We start from the raw sequence: 20,481 nt of genomic DNA, 5'->3' as shown, positions 1-20,481 counted from the left end.
AAGAAACAGTCCTACTGAGAAACTGAGGAAAATTTCTTCTCCCCCTGGAGAAACACCATGAAATACACATTCTCTGCTTGCAAACAGGGTGGAGAGTTTCCAAAAGACTTTTGTGCATATTTCTAAACCCTAGCCCTAAAAACTCGTTACTTTGGTGAAAAGATGTAAACAATTTTTCCTGTGCACTTTCTCCACAACATTTGGCATCCTTTATATTCAAAGCACATCCCCACATCAGTAGGATTGCTAACTTCTGACCTGAAGCAGGGTGTTGTGCCCTGCCAATCAGTTATTAAAGGCATGTGAGCTCCTGTGGGTCAGCAGCTGCAACCCTGCCCATCAATCATCTGCCTCCTAAGGGCCGAACTACACATGATGTTCAGTCGTCTGTAGGTTCTCCCGCCCCCCGCCATTCCAACATACTTGTCTTTTACAAAACGCAGTCAGAGAAACTCAGAAGATGGGGGTAGGAGGGGGGAAGAGGTTCCTTAATTCTTTGCCCTCCAGTGATGGTGCATTCATTGGAACGTTTCTCCAAAAGAGGAAGGGAGAGGAGGCAGAAAGGGGCTTCTGAAGCAGTTCTCCCTGTGCCAGTCTTCTGCTGCAGACTGTAGCCTCTCCATAGCTACATTTCAGAAAAAGAAGAAAAGATCAGAGAGAGAAATTATGCATGAATGAGCATCACACATACATTGGCCACAAAATGTGGTTGGTTGTGTTTTGTTTTTTTAACAGTTTCTCCTCATATGCCCATAGCTGTCAAGTGTCCCTTATTTGAAGGGACAGTCCCTTATTCCAGCGCCATGTCCCGCTGCTGTCCCTTATTGATGGATGTCCCTTAAATGTCCCTTAAATGATGTCCCTTAAATTTCAAAGGAAGCAGCTCCTTTCCCTCCCTCCCTCCCAGCTAGGGAGGAGGGAGGCTCCAGCTGTGTTGCTTGGCTGTGTTGCTCACCCTATAAGAAGTCTAAGAACGACTGGGGGGGTGGAGCTTGCATGCCTTGTGTGTGGCTAGTTAATGAAAGCTGAGGGGTTTTTTGAATGCTGGACGCCATTTTGTTGCACGTGCTGCTGCAAACTTTGCAGTGCAAAGCCAGGCCAGGGAGCCATCTTAAGTTGAGGCTGCATAGGCCTTGTGGTGCATGTGATTCAGATTCTATTCAATTGAACCTCTGGTTACAAAGTTGGTTGGACAGTGTTCTCGAAGCTACCAGCATGAGTTTGACCAGACTGCAGGAGGACAGGAAGACTGGAGTGCCTGGAACAGGTGAGACTGCAGGTCCCTTATTTTGGCTGCTGGTCCCTTATTTTCAAGGCTGCTGGTCCCTTATTTTCAAATCTATAAGTTGACAGTTATGTATGCCTGCTATCCCTTATACAGTGGTACCTCTGGCTGTGAACGTTCCGGAGGCCCGTTTGCAATATGAAAAGCCCACAACTTGAAGCGGCGTATCTGCGCAGGTGCGCAGCGCGATTTGGCACTTGTGCACATGCGCAAGCGGTGAAACTCGGAAGTAACCCTTTCCGGTACTTCCGGGTCGCCGCGGGACGCAGCCTGAAAAAAGTAACATGAAGCAAACGTAACATGAGGTATGGCTGTACTTTTCAATGAGCTAGTCTCACTGAATTTAACTGAAGCAGCAAAGCAGAATCTGCTTCCACCACAGGGATGAGGGTGGTCAGGTGGAAGAGAAAACAAGGTCTCTGCACCTCTTCTGTACAGCTCTTAAAGGCACAGGAGCCCCATCCTCTTCTCCACCCACTCCTCACCCTGATATTTTTAAAACCGGTTGCAAGCCTATTTTGGCATTGAGTGGTATATGCCATAGGAGCCAACTCCTAGGAGCTGTGGGGGCTTTGGGTCCCACAATAAAATGTCTGAGGGGGGGAGGCCCAAACAAAGTTGATTGGTATTCCCATTCAAATGGTGTGTGTGCACTGTGTCGTGCAATCGATTATGCAGGGCTCACCTGGCCCCCCATAATATATGTCCCAGGTGCTTATATCTTCTTCTTCTTCTTCTTCTGATTATTATTATTATTATTATTATTTGAAGTATTTTCAGTTAAATGAAATAAAGTGACAGAAAAAAAGGAGAAGTGAGGGGGAGTGAAAAGAACAACAAAGATATATATAAAAAAGAAATACATATATACAAAAATGCAATATAAGATGCTCCCATACATTCTTATATAAATTGATTTAGTGCTACTATCCTAATACTTACGTAAATGTTAATAGCCTACTACATTCTGTATAAACTCATTCCAATTGTTATCATATTTATCCAAACAGAGTCTGCACCTGTTCATATTGTGATGTCATATCGTCAATCCATTGATGAAAGGGTATCATAGCTTTATTTTTCCTGTTCTTCAGTATCAATCTCTTGACCACCATTAGGGTGCACAGGGTCCATTTTCGTTGTCCCGTTGTTAATTTCCATACAGTAGATCAATAGTTCGATAGAATATTCTCTGCTTTTAACTTTTTCTGCACAGTCATACTGTAGTTACACTGTCCCACACTTTCTCCCAAAATTTAGTAAGTATAGAACACTGTACAAACATATGTTTCAAGGAGGCATTGTCCTTGCCAGGTGCTTATATCTTGATTAAAGTGCTGTGGGTGCCAGCACACAAAAATGTGAGTACCATCACAAACACTGTGTGTGTGTGTGTGTGTGTGTGTGTGTGTGTGTGTGTGCATACATATATATCACAAAGCTGATTTTGCTTTTGGTTTGGTGGCATTTCAACTGTAGAGCTTCCTGGAGAGAGTATATGCTATTTGACTTGGTCGAGTTCCTGTTTCCAGTCCTGTGTCTCCCCAATGACTTTATGCTACTTAAACTGCTGTTGTCCCTAATTAAACATGATCTTGTTCTTTTCTTTATTATAAATCCATTTACTGTAGCTCCTCTGCACTAGCTGTGCTTAAGAACCCTCCATTCGGCAACCTCTAAGATGTACACTATAAATCTCCATGAGCAGGTCTGTGGAAAGGAACGCATTAAACTCATTCTGAGACTCTGTGGTGTAAGCCATAAGTTCTGAAGCAGTCCTATGAGATTCGGGTTAGGAAACTCTGAAGTACATGGGAAGTGGAGGGAGGGACTTTTGTAAGATTGATATCACATCCTAGCCAACCATTCTGCTCTCCTATCCATTGATGCCCTGTGGTCCTTGTTTTCTTTTTCTTTTTTATGCTCTCCCAGTTCAATAAATAGTTGCTTAATTTCTCATGATGCCCTGCCTAAGGCAAACTAAGAATGAGAAGCTGTAGATCCACTCAGTAGTCAGGACTATGGATCAGTGAATGTGTCTTAAGATCAGTTTCTCAGTCTTAAGTTCAGGTCTATGGATGTCCACATCAATTTGTAGTTATTATTTTTAAAAGCCCTCATAAAAATTAATCAGCATTAAAGTTTGAATTTCTCCCAGTATAAACATTTTATGCAGTTTCCCCCATTTTTATGCACATCTTGTCCCAATATAAAAATCTTTGTGCTTATTAATTGTCTAGAGAAATGCACTGCAAAATCTGGAGGAGAGTGAATTGCGTGGACAGGCGGAGTCCCCAGATCCTGCACGGTCCCCCCGTCATGTGGAATAACGACTCAAGACAACGTGCTATGGGATTAAATTGGCCACAACTTTATTAAATTTCAAATGTGGGTAGACCTTGGCTCGGGCATTGGGCGTTCTCCCTCCCCGGTCCCCAGCCGGGGACCTAGGGAGCATCAGGGTTATCCAGTGTGGGGGGGGGGGATGGGCCGGCTCTGGAGAACATATGTTCAAGCAGAGATGGCCGCCCCTGTAACGCCGCCGCCGCAGGAGAGAGCAATGACGACCTTTCGGTGTACGGCCAAAGCCTCCCTTCAGAAAACCCCTTTAACGGGGAACCCTGGTATCGCCGCCGCAAGAGGAAGATGGACAAAGGATTCCGCCCAAGGCCTTATACCGCCAAAGTTGTGACGTTTTGCTACGGGAAAGGTGAAACCTGCCAATGCAGGGAAATTCCTTTCCAGCCCTTTAACAGCGACCTTAACGTAGCAGCGCCCGCATACCTGTGAAGAAAAGCTAACCTGCAAGACCTGTGAAGAAAAGTTAACCTGCAAAATAAGACATTAACTGAGGGTGGGTAGGGTGGGAGAAGCTCTGGAGCCAAGTGAGGATTCCTAGGTAAGATCCTCCCTCTATTGTGTGGGCAGGTAATCCCTCCCCTACCTGGCCTGGTCTCCTTGGCAACGCTTCCCCCAGGTGGGATTGGGCAACTGACTGAGGTAGGCGGAGACCTCCAGGTATCCCACCTGAGGGAAGGCAAAGCCAAGCCTATGCTGTTGGAGCCGCTCCAGATCTAGAGGCTGCACGCGTCCACGCAAAGGGCGCCCCCCATTTTAAGCGGGGAGCGGTCATTCCAAATGATCTTTTGGATCACTTGTGGTTTTGGAATGTCCAGGTTAGGTAGGATCACCTTCAAATAAGAAATGAACCAAATTCTTCCCCCATCCTTAGTCAGGACCAAAGAATAAATCTTGACAAACCAGAAGAATGAAGGGAAAAAACGGAGCCACAATTCGATGAGCAAGCCAGAAGTCAGGACGAAGGTCACATTCACGCCATTGTTTAGCTCAGTAAGCAATAGAAGAAACTTGCTTATTCAGAGAACTGGGTGTACTTTTTTGCGAAACCCTTTCTTGAAAGTGTCGTAGGGAGGCAGTGAAAGTCAAAGCACAGAAAACCACAGAAGTTCTATTACAATAGAAGGAACCTGACTGGTTTTGTTTTGTTGGAGCGGCAATAACAAAAGAGAGCAGCCCTCCAGCTGCATGTATGCATAAATAAATAAATAATCAGGAAAGGGGATTTAGATAAAATTGCTATAAACTGGTTTGGTGATTCAGAGGTTTAATCTGAAATTAAGCTAGATTTAAGCTTGTTGGTGCCTCTGGTATCTTCATCATCATCATTTTTAATTTGTATACCGTCTTTCTATCTTACCAATACTCAAGGCGGTTTACAAGCTGAAGAAACAAAAAATGTACATCTTATAACAATCTGATGCAATACAAAAAATGTGATAATAAAACATAACAGAAATCCACTCAACAGTTACAATAAATAATATCTAAACTATAATCAATAAAACAACTGCAATCCACAATACATAAAACAATACAATACACATTGAGAAGCAGAGACTAGAAGGTAGAACAAGGCCTTGCCTGATGGAGTCTTTCCCCTCACAGTTCTTCCTCCAGGACCAGCTTCCTTCTTCTCTTTCATGGAAGTTGACATATTTTGGGTGTGTTTTGAATTTTATTTTATTAATGATATTGCTGCAAGTTTGTCTTGACCTTTGGCTGGAACAACTGAACTGAACTGCACATTCACAGCATACATTTAAAGCACTATAACACCACTTCAAATGGGCATGGCTCACTCCCCCGCTATCACAGAGTGGTTTAACAATCCCTGTTCAAAGGGAACTCTGGGGATTGTAGCTCCGGGAGTAGAATAGGGGGTCTCCTAACAACTCTTAGCACCCTTAGCCAAGCTGCAGCTTCCAGAATTCTTTGAGGAAACCATGACTCAATAGGACTACAACTTCCATCAGCTGCAGTCAGCATGGCCATGATGGCTAAAGGCAGGTAGGAGCAGAAGACCAAAGCATTTCTGGGACACCAGGTAGGCGAATGCTGGCCTATTGGATTCTGATACATTTGACAATGGAACCAGGATTTCAGGAATCCAAAGGGCAGGGCTAGATGTTTGGAAAGCAGGGTGGGAAATGTATCTCATGGCCCTTTACCAGCAGAGACCCAAGTTCTACAACAAAGGAAGAGGATAAGAGGCTCACAATTCTGCAAGGGGTTCTGCAAGAAGTCAGGCAGGCAATGGATGCATATCCATCCCCTCTTGGGAACAAGCCCAAGGCATTCAGAATCCCACCTGTCCTCTGTGTTCAGCATCACATAGAGGACTAAACTTGGCAATCAACAGCTGCTCCAAGTTTTCCCAACAACCTTCATGATGACAACTTCAAGCAATCTGCTGCTTCTCACACTTCCAGTTAAATGCCAAAGAGAGAACAAAAGAACCAGACCACTGCAGACAACTGACAACTATTAGAGAGGTGCAGGCACTTAACATCTGAGCATTATCTTGAGGACCTTTCCAGTGAAGTGCTATTTCAGTGCAAAGCAGTCGCTAATAAAAAAATGTTTTAAACTGTATGAAGATGTTTCAATGAAACCCATTCAATTTAGAAGCCTATTAACTGGCCCCTGGACAGCATTAACAATGCACAAAGAGGGCTCTATATTCTTAAATTTCATTGGAAACAAAGATCAAGAAGTGCAATCAGGCCCTTTTAACATGAATTAGGTGGCTTTTTGTGCACCCCAATAGTTCTTTGTTAAGAGAGATTTTCTAACCTGTTCTTTTAGCAATGTTTAAAGCTAGGCCCCTTTCCCTGTATTTCAGATGTAATGATTGTTACACCCAGATGCACTTGCTTGACTGAATATGGCCATATGCCTCTGTTAAAGCCATTTCCCTTAGCCCCCAGCCATTGCATAATACGTTGATGGATGGTCCCTCAAGCATCCATCACCCTGAAGCTGGGTATCAGGCAAGTTATTTGCTCCAATCGGTCTCCTTCTGTTGCTAAGGCTCACTCCACTCTCTACTGCCAAAGTCATATATACATAACGGTGGACTGGATTTATGCACTAAGCTTTAAATGGTGGACTAGTAGAATATATGAATATTAATGGCTAGCACTTTTTAACAGGCTATATATTTACAGTAATTCGATAATTGCATTTTTTGTAATGGCATATTAATAAACCCTGCTGTTTATATACAACTTCGGAACACAAAGATGAAGCTGTTTCATTAGCGATGGACTCTCAGAATCAACTCCTGTAATGAAGAGTTGTGTTCTTCAAGCCACTGTGATCTCAGACATGGCTGGAAGCAGTGTGGCAGCAGCAGGGGTGTGTGTGTCTGGTTCACACTTTATATTAGCCACATGAATTACTACCAGGGTTTGGCCAGGAGCAACTGTAGCAGAGTAGCAAACCTTATTGTTTTCTCATACTGGTTATTTTGTATAGGACTTTGGACACCTTAGGGCCAGGGCAAATGCAGCCCTCGAATTATTTCTATTTGGCACTCCAGAGTCTCCCACGCCAAACCAGGGCACCTCATCCTCCTCGAGATTTTGCCTGGCTGGACTCTGATAATGCCTTTTGTTGGATGGAGGATAGAAAGATGCACATAGAAACCCAAATGCTACACAAAGATAGAAGAGAGCTTATATCTAGATCTGTATCTCTAAGGAAAGATAGCTAAACAATAGACATGTGACACAAGTAAAGACAAATTAAGACTCTTGATGCCTGAGGCACAAAATCCAAATGTTAACCACCCTCTCTTCCCTGCCTTGCAAATAAAATATAATATAATAGGAGACAAAATAATAGCTGTTGTGCTTGCCTCAAAATCTGCCACCTCAGGCAATCTTACTTAAACTACCTGTCAGGGAACTGACATCGGAGCTAGAGGCGGAGGGAAGGCTCTCAAATGATGCTGGAGAAGGGCCCAGCAGGGAGAGAGGCAGCTCCGCAGATGGGGAAGCAAATCAGCGCAACACCAGGGATATAGAGGGGCTGATGGGGGAATTGGCGAGAGGGCTCCAGGACTCTTCACCGGACACCAGCGGGGAGAGCACGGGTCCTCCGCTACCCACGCCCTCCCTGCGCAGAAGACTTCCGAGCAGGGAGAGTAGGAGGAGACTTGGCGTCAAACAACTTTTATGTTGGAAAAGGTTTAAGAAACACCCACTGACGGATTCTGCTAGCGACCGAGGCAGCCACGAAGTGAAGGGCTGTCCAGGAGAGGCGGCAACTTACGCACGAGCAACCCATACTCATTTCACTACCAAATGGTGAGACTAATGGTTTGTAGTGTAATCATCTACATATCGGCTCCAAGTAAGCACCATTGAGTTCAATGGGACTTACTCTCTATTCATTGAGTTTAATACGATTGCAGTCATAGGCAGTTATGTGTAAGTCACCCTTGGATTAGTGATGTCATCAAACTCATAATTATCTTTGAATACAAATTTGCCAAGCTCGTCATACCTCAGAAGGAATATGAATTGTGGATTTTAAATGGTTGCTATTATTAATTTTATATATGACTGTTTCTGTATGCCACCTTGTGAGAACGCTTGTCCAAAAAGGCAAATGTTCGTCTTTTAAGTAAGTAAGTAAGTAAGTAAGTAAGTAAGTAAGTAAATACAGGATATAGCCATGTAACTCTGCTTTTTCTTGGTCTTCTACTGTATTTTCCACTAGTATGCATCAACCAACTTTGGCTGCCCCAAGCCCCACTTACCCCAAGCCATTGTTTGGGATTATACATAATAATAATAATAATAATAATAATAATAATAATAATAATAACAACAACAACCCCAAGTGTAATACTAGAAGGCTTATAAACAGCTTATTTTTTTAAAAAAGGGGGGGGGAACCCTGTCCAAACAGAGTACAAAAAACACACAACTAAAATCCATGGTCCTCTTAAAATTGAACTTCACACACACAAATGAATCTCTCTATCTCTCTTTCCCAATACGCACAGAAGTGTCATCATTCAAAGCAAAGATAAAATGGCCGATCTAATCCAGCATCCTGTTCTCACTGAGGCCAACCAGACACTCATTGAAAGCACACAAACAGGAAGTAAACACACCAGCACTCTTCCTGCCTGTGTTCCCAGAAAATGACATCTAGAGACCTATGGTCTCTGATGGTAGAGGTAGAACGCTGATGTTCTGCTATCCCGAGCTATTCTGTTAGCAGATGCCTGCCTGCTTATATATTTATCCAGTGCTTTTCTTCTAGAAGAAAAGGTGCCAGTACTCACCACACAGTTGTTACAGTAAGTGCCACACTTTTAACCAGTGCTTTTCGGGGGGGGGGGCAGTGCCAGTACTGTGTACCCTAGAGTACCCTTGAGCAGGGACATGAGTGGCACTGTGGTCTAAACCACTGAGCCTCTTGGGCTTGCTATTCAGAAGGTTGGTGGTTTGAATCCCATGATGGAGTGAGCTCCCATTGCTCTGTCCCAGCCCCTTCCAACCTAGCATGCCACTGCAATTAGATAAATAGGTACCCCTGTGGTGGGAAGGTAAACAGCTTTTCTGTGTGCTCTGGCTTCCATCACAGTGTTCCGTTGCGCCAGAAGCAGTTTAGTCAGGCTGGCCACATGACCCGGAAAGCTCTCTGCGGACAAACACTGGCTCCCTCGGCCTGAAAGCGAGATGAGCGCTGCAACCCCATAGTCGCCTTTGACTGGACTTAACCGTCCAGGGGTCCTTTACCCTTTAAAAAAAAACATTTTACCCTTGAGTACACACAGAAAAAAGGACGGCATTTATCTTAAAAAGACAAAAACAAGAAAGGAAATCTGGGATGCACATTTAACAGACACTCAAATGCATCTTGGGTAAATGCATCACAGACACAGGTTTGTCATCGCCTCCTTCGCAGTCACAGTCTCCTTCTTCTAGCTGCTCAGGTGGCCCACACCTGTGGTGAGTAGTAATAATAATCGTTGCGCTTAGCACCTACAGAGAGCTTTTCATCTTCAAGGAGATTTTTTAAATGTTAATTAAATGTAGGCCGAGCGGTTCATATGGCCTGAGAGAGAGATGATACAGAGCTTGAGAGCTAAGCTACACTCTCCATATGCCAGCACTGTAGGTATTCTGGATTTTTTTACCCACATGAACATTTTATCTCCCCATCAACCTGTCTGGAGGACAGAACATGGCACAGCGAAGTGGTTCAGACAAAGGAACATGTTGGAATACAAAATAAACGTTTCATCTGCTTTCAGTCATTAATGTACAAGGTGACCTCTTGGGAAGGACTTCTTCTTTTCTAACAAACCCAGATTGTGGGTAGGTGGTGACAGCAAAATAAGTGAAGGGGCCTTATGAAAAGCTAAATATTACATTTCCTCATAGCTTCCCAAATATATAAGCTAGGAAAAGGACCAGTTGTGGCATAGACACAACCAGGTGCAGGAATGTGAAAAGAGACATGCCCCAAACAAAGTGTTTTCCTTTGTAAATCCCAGTGAAATCAATGGAAGCTGTGCAAGAGGTCTTCTACAATTTCCATTTTTGTCTGTGGAGCTTGTGAAAGCGAACTTCCAGGTAGCTTGCAGCAAAGGATGGGGGCTCCCTTTTTTCATTTTAATGAGAAACTTCAGTCCAACAACACAGTTATCCTTCAAAATTAAGAGTTCTCTGAATTTTCCGATGTAGTTCTCCAACCAAATAATGTGTTCAAAAAATGAATATATATGGAGAAAGTGTGTAAATAACATTAAAATGTATCATTTGCTTCCCAAAATGTGTACATCATACAAAGATGCATACAAAAACATGTGTTAGGAGAAATTTACACTAAAAGGCTGATATAGTTTCATGAATTTTTTTTAAAAAATCATAATAATCACAAATGATATTGTAGAAATATGGGTAACCTAATTTAAGACTGGAAAGATGAGAAAGTGAGAGGATCTGAAACTGGCAGGTCCATCTATACCTATGTGTGGCTATCAGTAAGAATTACCAATCTAGAGGGTACCAGAGGGTCTAAGAGTATTTGGGAGAAGCAGACCATCTCCTCTTTGATGTCCTCAATATTACTTAGCACATTTCCAGTGTAGAATTAAAATATATGCAAAACAAGATCTCAATCCATTACCATTTTCAAAACACATCAAAATAGCCATGCCACTTCTAAACTGTACAAAGACTGTAGAGCTGTAGAACTTCAATTTGTGACATCCTGCTGCACTTCCTACTTATGTAAATTTTAATGCAATTTGTCTTAACGTGTCATTTAAAATCTGCAAATTAGCTGAAGTCTTCCAGATTTCCTATGTTCCATTATGTCCGGGGTTGCAAGCAAACTCCCACCTCCTGACATGAGGTGTTATAACACTTTATTAAAGGTTATTAAATCCTTGAATTAAAGGTATGAGAAAACTGGAAATTATAATTAGGTGAAGGTGTTTGCTACATTATGGTGGATCTGAATATTGTCCACCCAATTGCATTATCAGTTATTAGAAATAAATGTCAAGTGTAATTTTAAAAGTGCTAAGAAAAGTCATAATAGGCTGTTCCCAGGCAATTTATCCCGCTCAGCTTCAGCTGACAAGGATGAATCTTTCCCCCCTTAATGAATCACTTCAATGTAGTCACTCAGAAGATTTGCAATATATATTTATGTATGCAATGTTGCTGTACACTAAAATTTGCAATTCACTTTTAAAATATTGGTTATTACATTTCTCATGTCTCCTCCAGAGACGTTGATAAGTATTTATATCATAGCATGGTGGGGAAATATTCCTGTTTGTTACCTTTTGCTTCACAAAGGTGTGGCACTCCCAAGAAATGTAAAGAAGATTAAGGTGGGCGGAAACCTCACAACTGTAAAATCTGGCCTTATTATTTCCACTTACGTTTGTTAACAGCAAGTAGAAGACCTGATTCAGAGCTGGACTGACTGTTCTATGGCTTGGAACCAAAGTTCCCATGAGCAGAGCTCTGCTTATAGCGTAGGTAGGTAAAGGGCCCCTGGATGGTTAAGTCCAGTCAAATTTGACTATGGGGTGTGGCACTCATCTCTGCTTTCAGGCTGAGGGAGGTGGTGTTTTGTCCTGGAATGTCTCACTTTTCCTTAGGATGCCCTATTTTTGTTGGAGAAATGTTGGAGGGTATGGAGTTATGCAGCAACGTAGCATGGGTTGCCGGTGCCCAGGGCAGCGCATGTGTTGTGTCCCTGCTGCTGGACTGGGCAGATGGGATGGGGCATGCACCAGGGCATGCATGTGAAGCCCATGTGGAGAGTGAACAGAGCCCACCTCCAACAGGCTCCTCGCCTGCTGCCTCCATCCACCTGCCTGCTAGACCAACCTGCCTGCTGTTGCACCTCAGCTGTGGCACCCGATTGTGTTCCCTAGCCCCCCTCTCACGACGCCTCTGGAGTTAGGTAACCCCCAAGCCAAGGAGATAAGTAACTATGCAACCTTGAGAAGATATCTGAAGCCACCCGGAGTGACTGGGGCAACCCAGTCAGATGCATGGGATATAAATAATAAAATGATGATGTTGATGGAATAGGACACCCCTATTTTCAGTGAAGAAATGTTGGAGGGTATGGAATAAATGCATGGCAGTATAGAAGTATTCTATATACCTAAAAAGCAAATAACACAGTATAATAAGCATGTGCGTGCGTGCTGCTAAGCCGAATATAGCTGTATCAGGAAAGTATTTTGCATGTCTTTCTGATCTATTAATATCATCACCAGCCAGCCACAGTCTTGCGGTGTAATATCTAGCAGGCTAAGGAAGAATCTCAGCTTTCTTTTTACAATTATTAACCAATTAGTCATTAGTTAACCACTGCTATTAATTATATTTCCAAAAGTAATTGCAAAAGTCATCCATCTTGTTTTATTAATGTCAGTCTCGGGAACAGCGGCTGGGTAATAAGGCGATCATTGCCGTCAGAGTTGTTTTTTCTCTGTTAGAAGTGGCATTAATTTATACTACTCTGCTCTTCCTTTGTCCTGGTGTGGGTTGTTTCTTGGGGAGGCTTGACAGTAAAATACCTTGATTATGTCCTTATTGGAAAGGATGTGTGTGCTAAGCGGATAAAAGGAGTGTCAAAATTGTAAATCTGAAATCCAAGTGTTTCATCTTATTCCTTCCCCCCCCCCCCCGAAGCAAATGTCAGTCAGCTACTTTATCTTCAAAACACAGAGGATGAGCACTGAGACGTATGAGAGCCCCTGATATTCCCAGCCTTTCTGGAGTCGGAAAATGGATTGTTTCGGCTACACCCATTGTAGCCTAATGGATGAGTCCTGCCAAGGGCTTCATGGAAAGACACAAAAAAGACTGTCCGCAAGCATGTGCACAGCTCATTCTCACTCCTTTTTAAATTGGGGGGGGGGTGTCCCTGCAGACCAGCTGCTCATTGATACACTTCTGTCCTTGTTCAGAAAGAAAAAGAGGGAGAAAGACAATCTGCTCTCCCTTTTCTGTTGCACTATAATGATGCATATTTTCATTCACAACGACCACAAAAATCAACATAGTGCTGATTCAATGGTTTACTATGGCTTATTATTATTTATATTCTGCGTGTCTCTAGGAATGAGCTTATAAATCCCCTAGTGAGAGCTACCTTGATGGACATGGATGACAGGCCACTCTTGGGGGATGGAAAGGGCTGCTCTGAATCCTGAGGATTATTCCAACTACTGGCTAATCAGGGATATATTATTCTTGGGCGAGGTGCTTGAGCGAGTGGTGGCAAGGCACCCTTGGATGACATGGAGTATCAAGATCTACTTCAATCTGGCTTTGAACCAGATTGAGTTTGAGTCTGAAATCCTCTTAACAGATGAGCTTGACTGTGAAAAGTACAGAATGAGTACAACCCTGTAAATTCTCTGGACCTCTTAGCAGCCTTTGATAACATCAACCATGGTATCCTTTTTTCAACATGTCCAAGGTGGGTACTGAGGGCACTGTGCTTCACTGGTTCCATCCCTATCTAGATGACTCTTTCTAGAAGATGATGCTGGAGGACTGTTGCTCTTCCCGGTGGTCAATACACTGTAGCCAGTTAATATCTATATTATTGGTAGATAACTTTATTGGTCCAAGGCTTCCATTCATCCTTGGCCAGCCCCGCAAGGGCTGCATTTGTGCACTGAGTGTGGCTAAAAGTAGGTGCAACTCTTTCACTATCTCATGTCTATTAATATCCTAAACATTGTGATTGTTGAAGGGAAATATGTGGCGATGAATGCACAATGGATTGAGTGGAGCTTAGTAGCACATCTCTCCAAGCATTTACACATACAGATCTCTTTTCCCCACCCCCACATTCAGACATTAGGGGGCTTTTATTAGGAGTCACACAGTGGGCAAATAGCACAACTTATCTGTTGTGTGAAGTGCGAAGCAGCCCTCAGGGAGCTCACGTCCATGGGAATCTCAAAGCTACAGAAGTTTTGTCGGAAATAAAAGCTTGTCATATGTTCTCGTTCCTTGCTGAGAGTGGGTAATGCAAAACAATGTTGTTTTGTTGAGAAGCTGCTGAGCATTGCGCTTGAAATGTCCTTGTGCATTATTTCTACTGACATGCTGTTCTGCTTCCTTAGCAGGCTTTCTCCTCCTCCCTTTATGCTCCCCTGTACTAATACTTGTTATCTGAAAGGGAGCCTTTCATCAATTCGAGCAACATGATATTGGCTGTACGGAGCTGCAATATACTTCTCACTATATTTCAATTTTTCTGGAGAGAAAAAAAGACAGTTGATAATACTGCGACTTTGGGAGTTGGCGATTACTTTGCTACTTCACAGCCATTCTCAGCTGCTCTTTAGTGGAGAAATCCAGCGAAATCGCTGAAAGCTACTGGGCTGCTTCCTCACTTCCAGACGGGGCTCCCACATCCAAGCAGAGGTGGATTTGTTAGGCAGGATCATGCTGAGGTGAAAGCTTGAGTTATTGATAGCACCATCAGGTCAACGTTGTTTAATGGCGCCAAACTTCCAATTTGAAAATGAAGGCTAATACAGTGGACACTCGGGTTGTGAACATGATCCATGTTAGGTTTCTGTGTGTTGCCACAGTGCTTGGAGTTACAAGATTCTGTTTTGCATTCCAGACATTCCAGACTGTTGGAAGTCTCACGGAAGATGGGAGACAGGTGTGATGTTACTGGTTTCATGTTCCTTTGTGTTCCGGTTGCTTTCTTTCACAGAGAGAGGGTGTATTTTCTATCTAAGTAGTTAGAAGTAAAACTCTTAGCAATGTAGCTCATATTTCTCATCCTTCTGCTGTTTTGGATACTCTGCTGAATGGGGAACGTGCCTGGAGCCTTACCAAAGGCTCAGGTCATTAATCATCGTCGGAGGCGAATCCGGAGGACTCGACCGGAGGAAGAGCTTTTCAGCTCAGTCATAGTGGAGATTTCGACAATCGGTGTGGGAGGTACGTTCGCAACCTGCAGTGCCGTGTCTGCACACTTGAGGGTTGCAATTCAGTGCTTCTGCGCATGTGCAAAGCGTGATTTAGTGTTTTTGCGCATGCATGAGTGCCGAAACCCAGAAGTAGCCCATTCTGGTACTTCCGGGTTTTGGCGCATCCATAACCCGAAAACACGCAACCTGAAGCATCTGTAACCCAAGGTATGACTGTACGAACCAATAGCACTTTTGTTCAGCCTAAGAAAGGCTGCATCCACACCACACATTTCTGTTACTATTATACCACTTTAACAGTCATTGCTACCCCCACAGGAATCCTGGGAACTGTAGCTTGTTAAGAGTGCTGGCGGTAGTTAGGAGACCCAATTCCCCTCACAGAGCCTCACTTCTCAGAGTGGTTTAACAATCAATGCCTCTTTTTCAGGGAACTTAGAGAACTGTAGCTCTTAGAGGGGTCTTTCAACTCTCCACGCCATTAAATATGCTTCTGAGGATATATTTGCCTGAGGAAAGCATTCTACCAACAGAGTGCTACTAAAGATAAAGCCTATACTCTCATGGAGACATTGTGGACCTCCCTTAGAGGTGGCACATAAAGAAGGACCTCAGAAAGAAATAAATTAGCGCAGTTTTGAAAGTTTCATCTTGATTCAAAATGACATCCAATTGTATCCAAATGTAGACAAAAAGACTTCTTCTTGATCTCAGGAACCATCAAACAAAATTTGGTCAAAATCTGTGCAGTTTTGAAAAGTTCAGCATTTGATTAACTTCAGTAGTAGCTTTAAGAATGATGTGAGACCTAAGATAAATTAAGATGCAGTTAAATGATGATAATAGTTTGTATCAGCAGCAAGTTTGTATACCTGAATTAAGGAGTAGACGGGAAGTCATTTGTGTCTTTGTGTCGGTTTGTACTAAGTCTATTTGTTTTTGTAATGTACAGGTGTAACGGGCATTTTTCCTTTTTCTTTCTGTATTTTAAAAAACCAAATAAAAAATTAAAAAGAAAAGAAAAGAAGAGTTCAGCCTGCCATCTTGATTCAAAATGGCTTCCAACTTGGCAGGGGGTTGGACTCGGTGGCCCTTGTGGTCTATTCCAACTCTATGATTCTATGGATCCAAACTTGGCCATAATCTTCTCCTTGATTTAGTCATGATAAATTCAGTGGTATTCAAATGCATAGAGCACAGACAAACAAAAAATATCTAGGAAAAGCAGGGGCTATTTACTTTCTTCTTTCCTTTCCAGTATCATCTTTGGACCTGGTGATATTGACAGTCCAGGACATACAGGCCCAGGACTCCAGCAACTATGCCATGAAATTTTCTCCCCAGTTCACTTCATCCCTTTGTCAGCTAAATTCTAATTAGCAGAGGACAAATAATAACACCCGACACACTCCACAAATATGCAAACTCGGCTTCTGTGGGCAAGCTGCCATCCTCATAATGTTATTAATAATGAAGATATTTCCCCCATTGTTACCAGGGGACCGCACGTCTGATAAGGCTAAACTGAATTACAGTGTGTACCCGATATTCATGCTGAGTAAACAAAACGAGCAGAGATGGTAAAGATTTCAGCTCAAACAATGACATGAACTCAAACTTGTAAAAATTGGAATAATAAAGCTCTATTTGCTTTACAGATAAATCAATCTGAAGGGGAAATATGTGCTGTTCTCAGGAGCGAAGCGGATGGGAGAGAAAATTAGATGGCATGCTTCTTTCCATCAGCACCCCCCTGTCCACCGAGGGATAGAAACTTTCCACACTTTATTGCAAAGGTTACAACTTCTCTGCATCGGACAGTAAAACTGCTGGGTAGCCTCTCCACGCTGGGATATGAATGGGTAATGCAATTATTAGGATGCCTAAGACTCTATAGAGCGCCAGGAATCCATTCCTTACACGATGTTCTCATTCAATCCAGTGAAATTTGCATCTAAATAAAGACCAGAAGCCTGAGGATTGGGAGTGGTTCAAACATCAGGAAGGCCAAACCACAACGTATTGTTTCTGCCGTATCTGATGGAAGAACACATATATCTTCCCTGTCATGAGATATATAGGCAATAGATGAAGCTATATTGAAAAGATGAGTGTTTCTGTGTCAGATATTTAACTGTATTATATCTGTGATTTGTCAGGTACACTCAGTGACATAATGTAAGGGGAGCCACAGGGGCTGAGAGACAGTGGCTTGTCTAAGGTCACTGAATGAGCTTGTGGCAGAGGCAGGATTCAAACCAAGGCCTTTCCAACTTCCAACACAATCTCTTGGAATGAGCCAAGACTAACTCTCATTCCCTCAGAGGTCTCTCTCTGCCTTGTAACTTGGAATGTTCATTGTCTCCAGCTGTTGTAGATAATCCTAGTCAGCATTAAAACACACACGTATGAATTAACGTTATTACTTATACACATCATTAAGTTTTAATGGTTGAATAAATGGAATATTTTCATTATATCTGCCAGCCCTTGGCATTTATTTGAACCAGCAATGAATTTAGTCCTTTTTTGTTCTACTATATCTACATCTCTGTAAATATGGATATAATTTTCCACTCATTATTGCAGCGTCTTAAACTCCTAAAATGCTAACAACACAGGGAGGGGGAAAATAAATAGACATAGCAATCTATATTAAAAGCCGGTGGATAATTGATTGCTAGATGATGCCCATTTGTGAAGACATTTGGATGAATTAATCGAGGAGTCTAAGTAAATCAGGCTCATCATGTTGCCATTAGTCAAGCGAAGTCTTTGGTATTTACCCAATGAATGGTCTGAATTAGATTCTTGTGAATAAATACTGAAGCTTCAGCAGTGGGCCAAGGAGCCTTTTTTGTTCGTCTTGCATCCTGGGTAACTGAGTGGTCAAACAGGAAGACTCTAGCTCTAGACTTGAAAGTGCAAGCCCTGCTCCCTCTGGTAAACCATTGGAACATAGGAAACTGCCTTATACTGTGTCATTTCATGGGTCCATCTAGCTCAGTGTTGTCTACACTGACTGCCAGCAGCTCTGCAGGGTTTCAGGCAGGGTTCCAGTCCTACCTGAAGATGCCAGGGACCGGACAGGGGACCTTTTGCATGCAAAGCAGCTCTCCACAATTTGAAGACTGAACTTCTGCAGCAGGGAACCTCCTGTACCAAAGGAGCCTCCTCACATGTTCTAGAATCCTGCAGAATCAGAGTTTCCAAACATGCAGGCACCATCCTCACACAGAACAAGCCTCTTCAACATATCATGAATAGGTTGATTAGGATGGTGAGGTTCCTGTGGGGAATAGTGGAAAGCACTGGGTGAGTTTAGCTTAAAAAGATTAAAGAGGTAGGCTGAGGGAGCAGGGCCAGCCCATGCATGAGGCAAGGTGTGGCGTTTGCATTTGTTTGTACAGGGGGGTGGAAATGGTTAATGTAGATTGACCAATGAGAAAGCTTAGAGGTGGAACCTACCTGGTTTTGAGGCTCAGCCCAGGGGTTTTACCATTGAGAGATAGAGGAGCCAGAGTCAGACAGAGCCAGTTAGACGAACATAGCGGTTGTGACAGCTAGAGTGAGAGACAGGGATAGAACTGAGAGAGAAAAGAGTGACAGTGTGAGATAGTGCCACATCTAGTTAAGGGCATGCATTTGAGAAACTGTTCTGAATAGATTTAAAACTTGTTTGTTTAATCTTTGTTGTTGACTTTACAACCTGACTGAGACTCAGTATTTCACCAGAAGAAACCTGGTTGGTGGCAGCGGAAGAATAAAGCAGTGGTGTACAGGTCAATAGTCTGTGAAACAAGCGGGGGCTCTGTACGAACACCACAAAAGGTGAGGTGACTGCCTCAAGTGGCAGGATCCACAGGGGCAGCAGAAACAGCCTCCAAGAAATGCATTGCCTGCTGCTTCTGTCATGGCAGTGAAAGCGGCAGCACACTCCTTGGAGGCCAGAACTGCCATCTCCTCAGCAGCAGTACCCCAATGCTGCCTCTTGGCAAATAGAAGGTGCTGCTGGGTCTCCTCCCACACTTGTTCCCATTGCAGATCTTTATTCCTTCCTTGTTCCCGAGGTACAACTTCACTCACCCCTTCTTCCCTGGCAGGGAAGAGGCCCCAGTTTGTGGTTCACCTCAGGTGTCAAAATGTCTTGGGCGGCCCCTTTGGGCAACACATGACCAGCTGCCCAGAGTGGTTAGGGAAACCCAGCCAGATGGGTGGGGTATGAATAATAAAATTATTATTATTAAAATTATTCTGATTGTGGCCTTCAGGTATCTGACGGGTCATCACATAGAAGATGGAGTAGGCATATTCTCTTGCTCCGCAGGTCCAGTCTAGAACCAATGAGGAAGCAGATCTGAGCTAAACATTCGGAGAGGAAAAAATTAACAGTAAGAGCTGTTTGACCATGGAATATGCAGCTTTGGCTCTCCTTCACTGGAGGCAATGAAGCAGAGTCTGGACAGTGATTGGTCAAGAATGCTATAGCTACATCCAAATTGCAGATCTTGCATTTAGCTGCAAGTTGGACTAGATGCCCACCAAAAGTCCCTTTCAACTCCAACGTTCTATGAATGCAGATGGTGCAACAGGCCCTTTAGGCATGTGAAATGGCATAGGAGGGAAAGGGAGGCCTTGGCAGTGGTCCTGGCCATGAGAATGAGTTTAAAGTGCATCCCTATTTCTGTTTTGCAAAATGTTGGCTGGCGTGCCATCTGTCTGATGTGCCGACTGTCAACATGTTAGGGGCCTAAAGTCTTTCAAACCTTCTGCCCCCTTTCTGACTTTCAGCATACATCACCAGGGTGCATAATGCTGAGAGGGTGAGATAATGTTTGTGTAGTTTTGGAACTCTCAAGCCATTGATTAGTGTTCCCCATCATTTTTTGTTTCGCTTTCCGGTGGAAAGGAAATACATAATAGTAATTAATCATAATCGAATGACTTGTCCATCAACCTTCAAAATTCTACAATAACACACACAACAAATAGTGGCAGGTTGGTATAGCTTGGGGCCAATAACTGAAATAATGTTTTGTGCTGGCAACCTTCTTACAGCATACAAAGATCAATATCCAGTATGACAGATGGATGATTTCAAAAGCTTCAAGTCAGCTGCCCAGCCTCTAGCTTGTGAGATATGAGGGAGGTGTCAGCCACTGCAAAAAACAAAAACAAAAAAACCCAGAAACCTGAGCCATTAATTTGGAAACTCATCTAACAGGTGTTTGTGAGAAACAGGACAAGGATTTGTGACCTTCCTCTGGAATCGCATTTAACACATGGGAGGGGATCGCATCCTGCTTCTCACTTCTCAAGCTTCACTTGAAATTGGGAAGGCATTTTCATTCCCACAGGCTAAATTGAAGCCGAA

Source organism: Podarcis liolepis, assembly GCF_965112155.1.
Source record: "Podarcis liolepis genome assembly, chromosome: 1".
In the NCBI taxonomy this organism is placed as follows: Eukaryota; Metazoa; Chordata; class Lepidosauria; order Squamata; family Lacertidae; genus Podarcis; species Podarcis liolepis.
The sequence above is the reverse complement of the archived record's forward strand: the minus strand, read 5'-3'. Positions refer to the sequence as shown.